Source organism: Carlito syrichta, unplaced genomic scaffold, assembly GCF_000164805.1.
Source record: "Carlito syrichta isolate Samal-C Ts95f unplaced genomic scaffold, Tarsius_syrichta-2.0.1 Scaffold304360, whole genome shotgun sequence".
NCBI lineage: Eukaryota > Metazoa > Chordata > Mammalia > Primates > Tarsiidae > Carlito > Carlito syrichta.
This window is the reverse complement of record NW_007248456.1, coordinates 124,053-137,835: the sequence shown is the minus strand read 5'-3', so window position 1 is coordinate 137,835 and position 13,783 is coordinate 124,053. Positions and strand designations below refer to the sequence as shown.

The following is a 13,783-nucleotide window of genomic DNA, read 5'->3' as shown; positions in this document are numbered from 1 at the left end:
TTAAAGATTGTATTTAAAATTTCAGGAATAGTGAAACTAGTATCAAAACTAAACATAGTAGAAGTAATAAAGGATTCAATCAATCAAGAAGGAAATTAATCATGACAACTGATATCTAAAAAGGAAAATGCTCAGAATACATGCAAAAGGTAAAGTAAGAGACAGATAACACTATTTATTCCAATCTGGATTCTAAAATCAAAAATTTCACAGAATGAAGAAAAAGGTCATAATAATAATCAGTAATTAATCCACTACATGAGGCAATATTTTCAATCTTGACTTCCTGTATATCGAGCAAATTTTTTAAAATGTAACAGAGCCCATTTATTTTCTAAGTTATTTTAAATCTCAAAGAAGTACAGTATTTACTATGTAGGTTCTATAATACCTTATGTAATCAGGCCAACTCTGGGGATTTAAGTCTTCCAAATCACAACACCTCTGACAGGATTTTCAACTTCAAAGTAGTTCACATTTTTAAAATCTGGATTGTAAAAACTTCTGATTACAATTATAAAAGACATGCATCCCAATAGTCAAAAGTATAGCTGTGGGAGAAAGAGCTTCAAAGTCTCTTGAGAGAAGAACTGAACAAGATAAAAGGACAAATGTGGAAATATCATAGAAGAGGGGGAAAAGAAATGAAAACATTTAAATTTATTTATCCAGGTTAATTCACAATACTATTCTCAGCTCAATCTATATGAATTCTGAAGATTACAAAAAGGAGTCTGGGAAAAGAAAAAGAAAATAAGTGAGGCTGGCTGGCATGTTGACTCATGTCGATAATCTTTGCACTTGGAAAGGCCAAGGAGGGAGGATAGCTTGAGGCCAGGAGTTTGAGATCAGTCTGGGCAAGATAGCAACACTCTGACCCTCCAAAAAATTTTTTAAAATATTAACCAGGCATGGTGATGTGCACTTACAGTCCTAGCTATTCTACTCATTTGAGCCCAGGAGAAGTTTAACACAATGCTGGGAAATGATTACAAGTATAAAATGAAAGGAACAGATGAAAATTAAGGCCGTCAATCAATTAGCTAAGCAATCTAAGCTCAACAAAGATAATATGGTAGAAGTGAAGGAAAAGTAAAGGAGGAAAAAGTAGCTCCTACTGAACCAAAGTAGCTATCACACATAGGTAAAGAAGTCAATGAAAAAGATAACACCTCACCTGCCTGGACACAGTTGAGAAACAGAACATAAGTAACAATCACAATGTCTCAAGGGTCATGTGCTTAAAGCAATGCCATTCTCTGGAGCAAAGTCACTATTTTACACACAATTCTAAACGGTCTCATTCAGTTTCCAAGTAGCAAAACAGGAATGGTAAGAGTATCATAATGGCATGTGCAAGTTGAGGTAGATGACAAAAAAAAGAAAAAACAGAAAAACGAAAAGCAAACAAGAATTCAGAGTTCAAGTTTTAGGACCTACTGGCATAAAGACTCAAACACCTATACAAATCAATAGTGAAGGGACATAACTACGTTATCACTGATTCACAATCATCATAATTTCTATGGATAAATCAGTATTAACAACAAAAAATATCTCAATAGGCTCTGTATTCTGTTTAAGAAGCTAGAAAAGAACTTCTAATAAAAGATGGGGGACTAAATATAAATTTTCCTCCAGTTACTCCATCGCAATAAAAATATTCATAAAGAAACAAAATTCCAGCCGGGCTGGGTGACTCAGCCTGTAATCCCGTGCCTTTGGGAGGCTGAGGTAAGTGGATTGCCTAAGCCCGCGGGTTCGAGACCCGCCTGGGCAACTTGTCGAGACCTCATCTCTACAATAAATCAAAAATTAGCCAAGCGTGGTAGCGCGCACCCATAGTTCCAGCTACTTGGAAAGCTGAGACAGAAGGATTGCTGGACCCCAGCAGGTGGAGGCTGCAGTGCCCAGGAGCACCCACTGCGCTCCAGTCTGGGTGTCAGGGTGAGACTCCAACTCAAAAAAAAAAAGAAACAAAACTCCAAGAACAAAGAAATTAAAACTGAGGACAGGTATAGAGAGAAAATCCAACATATTTCTGAAAGTTGAAAATGTAAGCGAGACTGACAGATGTAACAAGCAGAAAAAGCCACAGCCTCATTGTACCCTCTAGGAGTGATGCAGAAAGGATGGGAGCCAACATAACTGACAGGACTCCCCAAGGAGCATGACTGCAACATAAATGGTACAGCAAAGGATAGAAATAAATAGCTGGACTAAGAATGGGAGAATTAAGTATAACCTGACTAAGAGACAGCTGTATTTCCCACCCCCTATTTCCAAGTAGCACCTAAACAACTTACATTTACCCTCCAGGCAAAAAGACAAATTAGTTTTTCCTTAAAAGAAGATGAACAACTATCTAGGGAAAGCTAAGTGGAGATCTGACACACAGTAAGCCTTTCTCGTGCAGCATTTAAAAGGCCCACAGCCTAGCAGCTAGCTCCCCTCTCTATTACCCTGTTACCCAATGCCTGCCAAGGGACAGGCCCTAGTCTGTACTGCCTTGTGCCCAGAGTACTCTGGACAGAATTCCTACTCAAAGGAAAAAAGTCTAGTAGGAAAAACATGAATGGGGGAGGGAAGGGGACACCAGGACTCCAATTCTTCTTTTGTAACCATGAACAGACCACCAAGAATTACCAGACATATAAGGAAAACTAAGCATGAAAAATAATAATTACAAAAACATATTTAAAAATGACCAGAAGGAAAAGGGAGATCAATTATGAGAAGACAAGATATCTCTTAACAACTGAATTTACACATTTTAAGATTCAAGATGATATTACAACATAATGTAAAATGATAGAATAGAAAAAGAGATCAAGAAAATTTGTAGATTACCCCCAGAAAAGTTAGCCAAAAGACTAGAGAGAAAAAAAATCCTCTGAACACAAAGCTGAGAGAAAAATATGAAAGATGAGACAAGGAGGATCAATTTAAGAGAGAAAACATCTGTTTATTAAAGAGCAAACAAGAAAGTGAAGTGAGGAAATTATCAAAGACACAGAAGAGAATTTCCTGGAGTTGAAAAAAAAATCTGATTCAGGAGTCCTTCCAGAGGGTGACATTCAACCAGCCGTTTGGGGTGACGGACATTTCATCCTGGAACCATGGTCCAATATGTCCATAACATTGTGGAGAAGGCCCTGGTGCTACCGAACACAGCTGTGACTTATTCGAAGTCTCAACTGGCCACAACTTGGCGATGCCTGCTGAGATCCCTAGAGCTATTCAGGGTCTGAAAAAAATAATCAATAGTGCTCAAACTGGTAGCTTCAAACAGCTCACAGTTAAGGAAGCTGTGCTGAATGGCCACTGAGGTGTGGGGGTGGTTTTATGTTGGAGAGATCATAGGCAAGAGTGGCATCACTGGTTATAATGTTTGAAGACCAATCTTTTAACATCTGATTATATTTAACTTATTATTTGAGTGTTTTTGGACCATGTGTGATCAGACTGCTATCAGAATAAAGTAAGATTTGTCAAAAAACAGAAAAAGGAAACGAAAGGATCTGATTCAAACTGTAAGGGTAACTGAGTGTCTAGAACAAAAAACCAAAACAAAACAAAAACAACCTATACATCCCATTATGATTTTGCAGCAGAAAATACAACAGAAAAGATTCTAAAAGCTTTCAGACAGAATAAATCACTTTAAAGGATAGTAGCTGGGCTCGGTGGCTCAGCTTGTGATCCCAGCGCTTTGGGAAGTTGAGGTGAGTGGATTGCCTGAGCCCACGGGTTGCCCACCTGGGGAACTTGGCGAGACCTCATCTCTACAATAAATCAAAAAATTAGCCAGGCATGGTAGCGTGCACCTGTAGTTCGGGTTACTTGGAAGGCTGAGGCGGAAGGATCGTCAGAGTCCAGCAGGTCGAGGCTGCGGTGGCTGGGAGCGTGCCACTGCACTCCAGTCTGGGCGACAGAGTAAGACTCTAACTCAACAAAAAAAAAAAAGAATAGTGCTTGGCAAGAGTGGGAATGAAATCAGGGACATATTAATTAGTAAAAAAAAAAGATCGTGAATCAGACTAATATATGACTTCTAATCAGCATCCCTAGGTGCCAGAAGACAACAGAGTAATGTTTTCAGAATTATAAAGGAAAAATAATTGTAACCAGCAACATTGGACCCAACCAAACTATCAGTCAAATGTGAGAATACAATGAAGACATTTTCCTATGTAAAGGAATTTAGAAAGTCTGCCTCTCATATATACACATACTTTTTTAAGAAGTTACTTAAGGATATACTCCAAAAAAAGAGTAGATTTAAAAGAAAGAGTGTGAGAGAGAGAGAGAGAGAGAGAGACAGAGACAGAAACAAACAAACAAACAAACAAACAAACCAGATGTGAAAGCCCAGCACTTTGGGAGGCAGAAGTGGGAGGATAACCTTAGCTCAGGAGTTGAAAACTAACCCAGATAACATAGCAAGACCTTGTTTCTACAAAAAAAAAAATTTTAATTGGTCAGATGTAATGGTGCACACCTGTAGTTCCAGCTACTCTGGAGGCTGATGCAGGAGGAGCACTTGAGCCCAGGAGTTGGAGGCTATAGTGAACCATGATCATGCCACTGCAACAGAGTGAGAGATACTGACTCAGAAGAAAAAAAAAAAAAAATATATATATATATATAGTAGAGTGAATCCAATTCAAGAGTACAGTGAAAGGAAGTTACAGAAAGAGACCTAAAAAAGTCCAAATTGAGGCAGGGTTGCAGACAACTCCAGATAAAGAGAAAACACAGTACAACTGGTTGTAGGCTGAAGAATTGGGGTGTGTGGGGATGGGCTGTAAGGGAAGACTGTGATCGAGGCATACAATACACGAAAAGGGCAATTAAAACACTAAGAAAAAAAGTACCATCGAAATATTTTAAGTCTATGGTCAGATTTTGGTCATATCCAAATGTTTTTTAATTCAATGATCAGAAGTGATCAAATAAATAAGCAAAATCCACTGATCCTATATATTATCAACATCTTTCTTCTGGTGGCCCAGGATCTATAGAAAAGGAAGCGTAATCTGAGCATACTACCTGGTCCTGCATTCAATACATTTACATTGTCATAATATCAACACCATCTATTGATTTTCATCAGCTAGAGACAACCTACGAACATGAAAGCTGGGGGGGAGAGTTTATTTATCTAGGCAACAAAATGTGTAGCTAAGGAAAAAAATGGAAAATCCAGGTAATGTCTAAAGCTGATAAAAAGAAGGGCGAATCAAAATTCAATCAAAACTAGAATGTTTTATAAAAACAGCACAGCTTCCTTTGTTGGATATGCATAAACAAATTCCACCCCAATGAACCCCATTCATCCTCCAAGAGGGGAAAAAGAAAAGTCATTTAATTAAATGTAACAGTTTCCTTCAATTTAAAATAATTTCTAGCCGGGCTCGGTGGCTCAGCCTGTAATCCCATGCCTTTGGGAGGCTGAGGTGAGTGGATTGCCTGAGCCCGCGGGTTCGAGACCCGCCTGGGCAACTTGGTGAGACCTCATCTCTACAATAAAATAAAATTTTTTAAAAAATGAGCCAGGCGTGGTAGCACGCGCCTGTAGTTCCAGCTCCTTGGAAGGCTGAGGCGGAAGGATCGCCGGAGCCCAGCGGGTCAAGGCTGTGGTGGCCAGCAGCAGCCGTTGTACTCCAGTCTGGGCGACAGAGTGAGACTTAAACTCAAAAAAAATAAATTAATTAAATAAAATAAAACAAAATAATTTCTTCTAGATTCACCCATTCTCTAAGGCAGACGTTCTCTCCTGAGGATAACCTTGCCCCCCGGAGGATAACCTTGCCCCCCAGAGGACATTTGGCAATGTCTTGAGACATTTTTTCATTGTCAATTAGGGAAGATGCTACTGGCATCTAGTGGGTAGAGTCCAGGGATGCAGATGTAGATTCTACAACGTACAGGAACTCACAACAAAGAATTCTCCGGCCCAAAATATCAACAGTGCCAAGTTAAGAAACCCTACTTTAAGGGAACTCTTCAGACTTTTACAGTTCCTCTCTGTTCCACATTCTTATGATGGTGACTGGACATAAGATAAAGCTTCATGGGCATGGGAACTGTTATGCTCAGTCTGAATATAAACCCATGGACTGCCCCTGGATCTTCACAGGCCTCTGAGGTAGCCAATGGCCCTCACAGGTACAATGGCACATGCTGGTGAGTATACCAGAACAGTATCGAGTGATCTAACTTGGCCCCATCACCTCAGCTCCTGTTGGTACAGATATCCTTAGGGTCTCAACTACTTCCAATATCCAGTTCATGGCTTATACTTAAGGAAACACTAGCTGCTTAACAAACAAACCCCAAATCTTCAGTAGGTTCACGCAATGAAAATTTTTCATTAAAATAAAGCCCATTGTGGGTGTTCCTGTTTGGTATACAACTTTCTTCTACACAGTAATTTAGGAACTTCAAATCCTTCCTATCTTATGGCTCTGCTACCGATTAAGAGTCCCAGCCTCTGCATCTGGCCCTGGGAATGGAAAAGAAACAGTGAAGAAAGAACACCCACTTTTCTGCCACCTCAACCCAGAAGTGACAACACATCATTCCCACTCACATTTCACTAGTGAAAAACAGTTGCAAGCCAGAGGGAGCACAAATTCTGGTGGGCAATGAACTGAATCTGTCACAGCTACCCTTCCACAACCTCTATCTACTACTCTCTGCTAACTTCTATTTCCTTCACTAGGAGTATAAGAACTTCCAGATCCCTTTTACACTACATTAGAAACTCGGGAAACTTACAGGGGTCCATCTCTAGCCCTCTCTCTGCCTAAACACACCATGATCTTCCCCTGTGGCCACCCCATGTCAGTATAGGGCCAGGAACAGGACAATATGCTAGTAGGAACTGGCATAGGACTGTGCCAGTTCTGAACTTAAGCAGCATGGCTCCAAAGCCTGTGCCATTCTGCCTCTCCGGATTTCTAAAAGAATAGATGAAATAGTAAATAGTAAATATTCATTACTACCAATGAATATTTGTAAAGCACCCACGTCTTTCAAAACAGGCTAGGAACTATTAGAAATATCACACTATGAAACACACACAGTTTTTCTTAACTTCCATATTGCTGTTAATTAAATGTTATTATAATCACAACAATATGCTTAATTATACACTAAGCAAGACTAATCTCCAAAAGTACCTCACGCTTCTCTCTACTTGAACAATGTACCTGTGCCCTCAAGTTCAAGTCATCCCATCTCATTATTCTTGCCCAGTAATAATGCTACTCAGACTGAATTTCTCTTTCCTCAAATCTATCATACAACCACCCTGAACTGTATCTATATGGATTTCAAAATTTCCACACAGGCATGAGCCTTCTGTGTAAGATATTATGTAACCTGATAAAGTACTCCTGCTAAAATGTAGGTATTTGGCAGCCAAAAAACAAATTACTTTAATGGTGATCATTTCAATAGGACATTTCAATTACATAAATGTGTGTCCCTGAGGTATCATTACATAAAAACCATCCACCAAATTCTATGAAGCAGTCTTATTAAAAAAAATTATTGGGTAACCCCTTCGGGTCCCCTCCAACTGTGGGAGCTTTTCTGTCCTCTCAATAAATCCTGCTTTCAAAAAAAAAATTATTTACAATAACTCAGTTCAAAATACTGTATCTACTTTGTTCTTTTATTTCTAGTTGCAATCAGTATTCGCTTTACTCTAAGTATTTTAAGGTTTAAAAATAGAATGACAGTTCAATACAAGTAAAAATTTTTTTAAAAATCGAGGCTAAAGCCGAGCTCAGTGGCTCAGCCTGTAATCCCACGCCTTTGGGAGGCTGAGGTGAGTGGATTGCCTGAGCCCGCGGGTTCGAAACCCACCTGGGCTGCGAGACCTCATCTCTACAATAAATCAAAAAATCAGCCGGGCATGGTAGTGCATGCCTGTAATTCCGGCTACTCGGAAGGCTGAGGTGAAAGGATCGCCGGAGCCCAGCAGGCGAGGCTGCAGTGGCTGGGAGCGGCCACTGCACTCCAGTCTGGGCGACCGAGTGAGACTCCAACTCAAAATAAATAAAAATAAAAATCGAGGCTATATACCATCTTATCACAAAATAAATATATTTTTATCAAACCAAATAACCAAAACAGATGGGCAAATCATAAGGTCAAGACCTGTCACGAGGGGCAATTGCAAATACACTATACAAAGCGATAAAATGATACTTACAAAGCACAAACTCCAAAGTCAAGGGTCAGATTAAACCGCAAGTTCAAATTATTTTGATAGGCTCCACCACCTACTACTTAACCACTGTGTGCCTCAGATTTAGTTCAAATTCTGGCTCCACCACTTACTATTTAATGTCAGTGCCTCGGTTTTAAAAAAGAAGCAGCAGGCCGGGCTCAGTGGCTCAGCCTGTAATCCCAGCACTTTGGCAGGCCGAGGTGAGTGGATTGCCTGAGCCTGCAGGTTCGAGACCCACCTGGGCAACTTGGCGAGACCTCATCTCTACAATAAATCAAAAATTAGCCAGGCATGGTAGCGCGCGCCTATAGTTCCAGTTACTTGGAAGGCTGAGGCAGAAGGCTCGCCAGAGCCCAGCAGGTCGAGGCTGCAGTGGCCGGGAGCGACCACTGCACTCCAGTCTGGGCGACAGAGAGAGACACCAACTCCGAAAAAAAAAAAAGCAAACAGTTTGATTTTTTGGGTCATTGTGAGGATTAAATGTGATGACATGTGTCAAATACTTTTAGAGCAATACAGTACATAGTATATAGTAGCAGTCAACACATTAGCTATTATTATCAGGACTATAACAATCTCTCCCTCTGACTCTATCAAGTTTTTAACGATACTAAATCAAAAAGCTTCTCCTTTTTATCTGAAAAGTCTTTAAGCTCTAAAATTGTTTTCTCTTTTTTTCAGTCTTTTGTGAATATATAAGTTGGCAGATAACTGGCTTCTTTATCATTTGAAAACTCAAGACTCTTCTTAGTCTTTTTATAATAAAATTCCCTTTCAAATGTCATACAAAAGACAGACTGCTCCATGGATCACAGACACTACAAAGAGTTAACAAAGTATAAAGAAATTTTGAGATTCATAAAAGAACAAACACCAATTGGAACAAAAGCTTAGATAAGAAATATCTATTAGTTTGCTCAAAACATACTGACTTCTATAATAAAACACTGAAGGTAGAGAGCTTCATGCTTTCCAGTCACTCATATCACTAAAACATACAGAAAATATTTTTGGTACATTTTTTCTAAGTATCTGGAAGACCTCTTGTTTCTTCACAACAATGGATAGATAAATTGCATGAAGGGTAAAGAAAATTTCTTTAAAAATTCTTAGAGAAGAGAAGCTTAAAGGTTCAGATTTTCAGCTACACATATCTTACAGATTTAAAAATCTGCAGCATCTAGCATTCCATTAAGCAGTAATGTAATTAAGCCTCATTTCTATCAGGAAACATTTAACTGACTGAAAGAAAATTCTCCATCTAAGATTTTAATTCTGGTCCATTTAATGGTAATACTACAGGTCAACTAGATGGGTCAAGAAGAAATTAGAGTTCATGATAAATAAACCAAAGTATATTTTAAAGAACTAGAAACAAATGTTTTAAATAATTTTATATTTGTTGAAGATTTGGTATTGAGGTAGGCACTTTCATACAAATTATGTAATTTTAATCTCCCAACAACCAAATAAGGATAAAGATTATTAACCTCATTTTACAAATGAGAAAACTAAGGCCCAGTGATTTGCCTATGGAAACACTGCTTGTATAAGACACTGTCAGAACTTCAACTCAAATTTTCTGACCCCCAATGTATTTCCAAGATGCAAGTACTCTGAATCTTAGCTCATATAAAGTATGCTAATATTTTTTATCTGGGAATAGGCAAAAGTTATGATGGGAGAAGAAAAATTCTTCATAATGTTGCCCCCCCCCAAAAAAGATTCATAAGTGCTTAAGCTGGCTTAATTCACTCAGTCTAACTTAAATGCTTTGGTTCAATGCTGTCTACCCTCTTAGCCACCCGCTTATCTTCAGATACACCACCTACACTCAAGAATCACTTCCTCGAAGAAAGTTTCCCAGATCAGATGACCTATTCCTCTCCTCCCAAGCCAACATCCTCCTTTATCACCTCACTGCTTATAGTTTGGAGTACATTATCAGATACCTGTTTTGTTCTGCAGTCATACATTAAAACTACATTTTTAAAAAATTCAGTATGGAACATTTGGAGAACCGATAGTGAGGAAAACAGACAAGGTCCTTGCTATCATGGAGCACTTCCATTGTTTGGAAGCTTAACAAAGATAAAAATAATACAAGTACAATGTTCCAGGATTAAGATTTCTTTCCTACAAGGTCTCCAAAGACAGCTGTCTGAGAATACTTTTCAGGGAGAAAAATTCCTTCTATTATGCCTTTCAGGTGAGACCTTCAACTTCATGCCTTTGTGTGGGTATATGACAGATGGGGGCCAAGGTGGGAGGAAAAATAGATCTAAAATCTGTCAGAGGACACCACATACTGACAAGAAATCTGCACACATTAGTCTATGCCTGCATCTCAGGCACAAGGCAATTATACTCCAGCACAATTACTCCAGTCAAGCACCTTCATTTTTAAAATTATGTTTCTCAGAGACTTTTTTATTCAAGTTGTATTTATGTCTCATTTGTAACTCATATTCATATAAAATTAAGGTGGGACCTTTGTCTTCTACTTTTGAATCACCTTATGCTCCAAGATCCTTGTTACAAATGGTTTTTAATGTTGGATAGTATAAGTATTAAAACATAATACTTCAGGTATTGCTATTAGGATAAAAGTTTCTCAAAATATCAGAAAACTACATCTAAATTGCACATGGTGGCTCACGTCTGTAATCCCAGCACTTTAGGAGGCCAAGGCAGAATAAACACTTGAACCCAAGAGTGCAACAGCCTGGGCAACATAGCAAGACCTTGTCTCTATCAAAAAAAGGGAGGGAGGGAGGAAAGAAGAGAGAGAGAGAGAGAGAGAGAGAAGGAGAGAGAGAAGGAGAGAGAGAGGAGAGAGGGAGAGAGAAGAGAGAGGGAGAGAGAGTAATGAGAGAAGGAGGGAGGGAGGGAGGGAGGGAGAAGGGGGAAGGTCTATTTACTGCATCATTTCTTTGTCTTTAATGCTTCAATTCAAGAAAATTCAAGAAACCTGCTCTTGAAGGATTATTTATAAACCAAACCAAGTTCAAAGTACTAAGAGCACTCACTGGTTAAAATCCTGCAATCCATCCTTTAAAAAGAAAGATCCTTCTGTAATGTATATTTCATAAATTTATAATTTCATTATTTTTCTTAAATCAAACATAACTTCATTATAGTGAATTGTATGTTATCCTCCAAGTGTATGTGTATACGTGTGTGTGTGTGTGTGTGTGTGTGTGTGTGTGTGTGTGTATATATATATTTTTTTTTTTTTTTTTTTTTTTTTTGCATCTCACTGTCCCCCAGGTTGGAGTATAGTGGCACGATATGGGCTCATGGTAGCCTCAACTCCCACCACTGCCTCCTAAGTAGCTGGGACTACAGAAAGTAGCTGGGAATGCAGCCACGTGCCACCACACCCAGCTAATTTTTTTTTCTAGAAATAAGGTCTCACTGTATTGTCCATGCTGTGCTCTAACTGCTGGCCTCAAGCGATTCTCCTGCTTTGTCCTCCCAAAGTGCTGGGATTACACGCCTGAGACACTGTGTCTGGTCATCAAAGTATATTTTAAGGCTCTCAATTTTTAAATGAACCAAGAAACTAAACATTGCCAAATGCCTAAGAGCCATGAATGTATTGCAAGATATATATTTGATTGTCTCTAAAGTGCAAGAATATTCTAACTTATATAAATATAGCATTTTCTAGAGATAGCAACATCTTTCCCTCAGATTAGAAATTCAGTCACTATTATAATTCAATGAAAGGTAAATCATGACCATTTAAAATTAAACAGGCATTTCTAAGCACCTGTGTACAAAGAATCGCGGCTCAAACGGTTCACATGAAATGTAACTGCAACAATTTAACCTCCATAATTAAAGACCTAAAAGGTAGCTCTTAAATTTCATCCATTTCCTTTCCCATTCCTTTGAACAGGCATATTACGTCATTTCATACATAGTTGCTATTTAAAAGAAAAGGAGTAACAAATATTTGAAAATAGCTGTACTTTTATAGAGGGCATTTTCTTTCTTTTTTTGTTATAAATACACGTGTTTGCTTAGTGAGGGGGAAAGAAGGCAAAGAGACTGCGTTGTACATACAGGTTTGGAGGCTGAATGCCACACAGACAGACACACAGACAGTCCGGTCCTTCCTGGGGCCCGTAAACACCTGGTGATATACAGAGGACATTTTCAATTGTATGGCCTTGCTCTTCCTTCTCCAACCTGTTTTATAAAACTAGCCTGATCTAAATAACTTCACTGCAAAACCGGTTCTAGCAAACACAGAAAATGATCAAAGCCTCTCAGCATGATCAAGTCCAGATGAACCCCTATGGGCTGGAGAAAACCTAACAAACAATTCAAGCTTCTCCACAATTCTTGCTCTCTCTGGATACTCAGGGAGGCAAAAACTGTTTTAAATGATTATTTTAAAAGACCTAAAGTGGCATTCACTTGGAGCTAAGTTTCAGGTGAAGTTAATTTTTAAAAACCGCCACACACACACACACAGCATTCTACTACTCCCTAGACGCCCTTTAAGTCGTCCAGCAGCGGAAAAGCAAAAACTTCAGTCAATTATCTATTAAAAGCGCATATGCTTCTATCATCAGTTGGCTAAGTTCACCCATCGGTTTTAGTAGGAACTCAAGTCACCTATTATTCAGAAAACATTTAGATAAAATGAAATTAGGTTACATTCTGCCACGCAGATGTCGCTCATAACGAAGAGCTTCAGTGAAAGGACTTTTGTGAATGGAAAATCTGCAGACACCGTTGCTTTAGCCTCTGCCGGTCTGGAGTGGGCGGCCCAATGAACCAAAAGCACGCTCCACGGGAAACTCCTGGGAACCCGATTCCACTCTCGAGAGAGGGCTTGGAAACAAACGTTACACTTACAAGTACGGCGAGGGCTCGCCTTTCCTCCCACGTTACCAGCAGGCCGGGAGAACTGAGGTTTAGAGGAACAACACCGTGTGACTGGGCCCTGCCAGGGCGGATGCGGTCTGCGGCGCGCGGCACAGCCTCCTCCCGGGCTGTCACAGGAAAACGGGATCCTCGCCTGAACCGCACCGAGCGACAAAGCGCCAGCTCTCCGAGGTGAGGGGGCTTCCGACGACACCCTGCAGTCCGCCGCCCCGTCAAACTTCAGGATGGGGGGCGAGATGTTCAAGCATCCGCCCACCCCCAACCCCTACTGCGACTCTGGAAGGCTGCGGGACGCGCCCACCGCGGGCCCCAAAACACCCCACCCCCGCCAGGCTTTCCGATCCCCCCACTCCAAATGGGGACAAAGGAGTCGAAGAGGAACTCCTCGGCGTGGAGTGGCCAGGAGTCCCCGACAGCCGGAGCTCCGAACGTGTGGATAGGGGAGGAGGAGTAGTCGCCCCGAGGGGCATGGACCCGCCGCTCCCCGCCTCCGGGTGACACTCACCGGTGCGGAGCCCCCAGAGAGGCGGGACGCAGAGAGCCGGTTCCTCCGGGGTGGGAGCGGCTCCGGGATCGCGGGCCCCGAACGCGTCCAGCCGCACCCCAACTTCTGTCGGTCGCTGTCGGTGGCGGCAG

General features: G+C 40.4%; 1 protein-coding gene and 1 pseudogene across 3 annotated transcripts in view; one reads left to right on the top strand and one right to left on the bottom strand.

The window, feature by feature from the left end:
* Positions 1–13,783, bottom strand: part of OSBPL8 (oxysterol binding protein like 8) — a 193,490-nt gene extending 179,707 nt beyond the window's left edge. Inside the window, exon 1 of one of the 3 annotated variants that reach the window (XM_008059784.1) lies at positions 13,653–13,783. The gene's annotated coding sequence lies outside the window, so the exon portion shown is untranslated. Of the gene's footprint in view, positions 1–13,117; positions 13,198–13,652 lie in introns of those variants that run through there. The other 2 variants (XM_008059787.1, XM_008059786.1) reach the window with 2 other exon arrangements.
* On the top strand, positions 3,120–3,395 carry LOC110595783 (annotated as a pseudogene).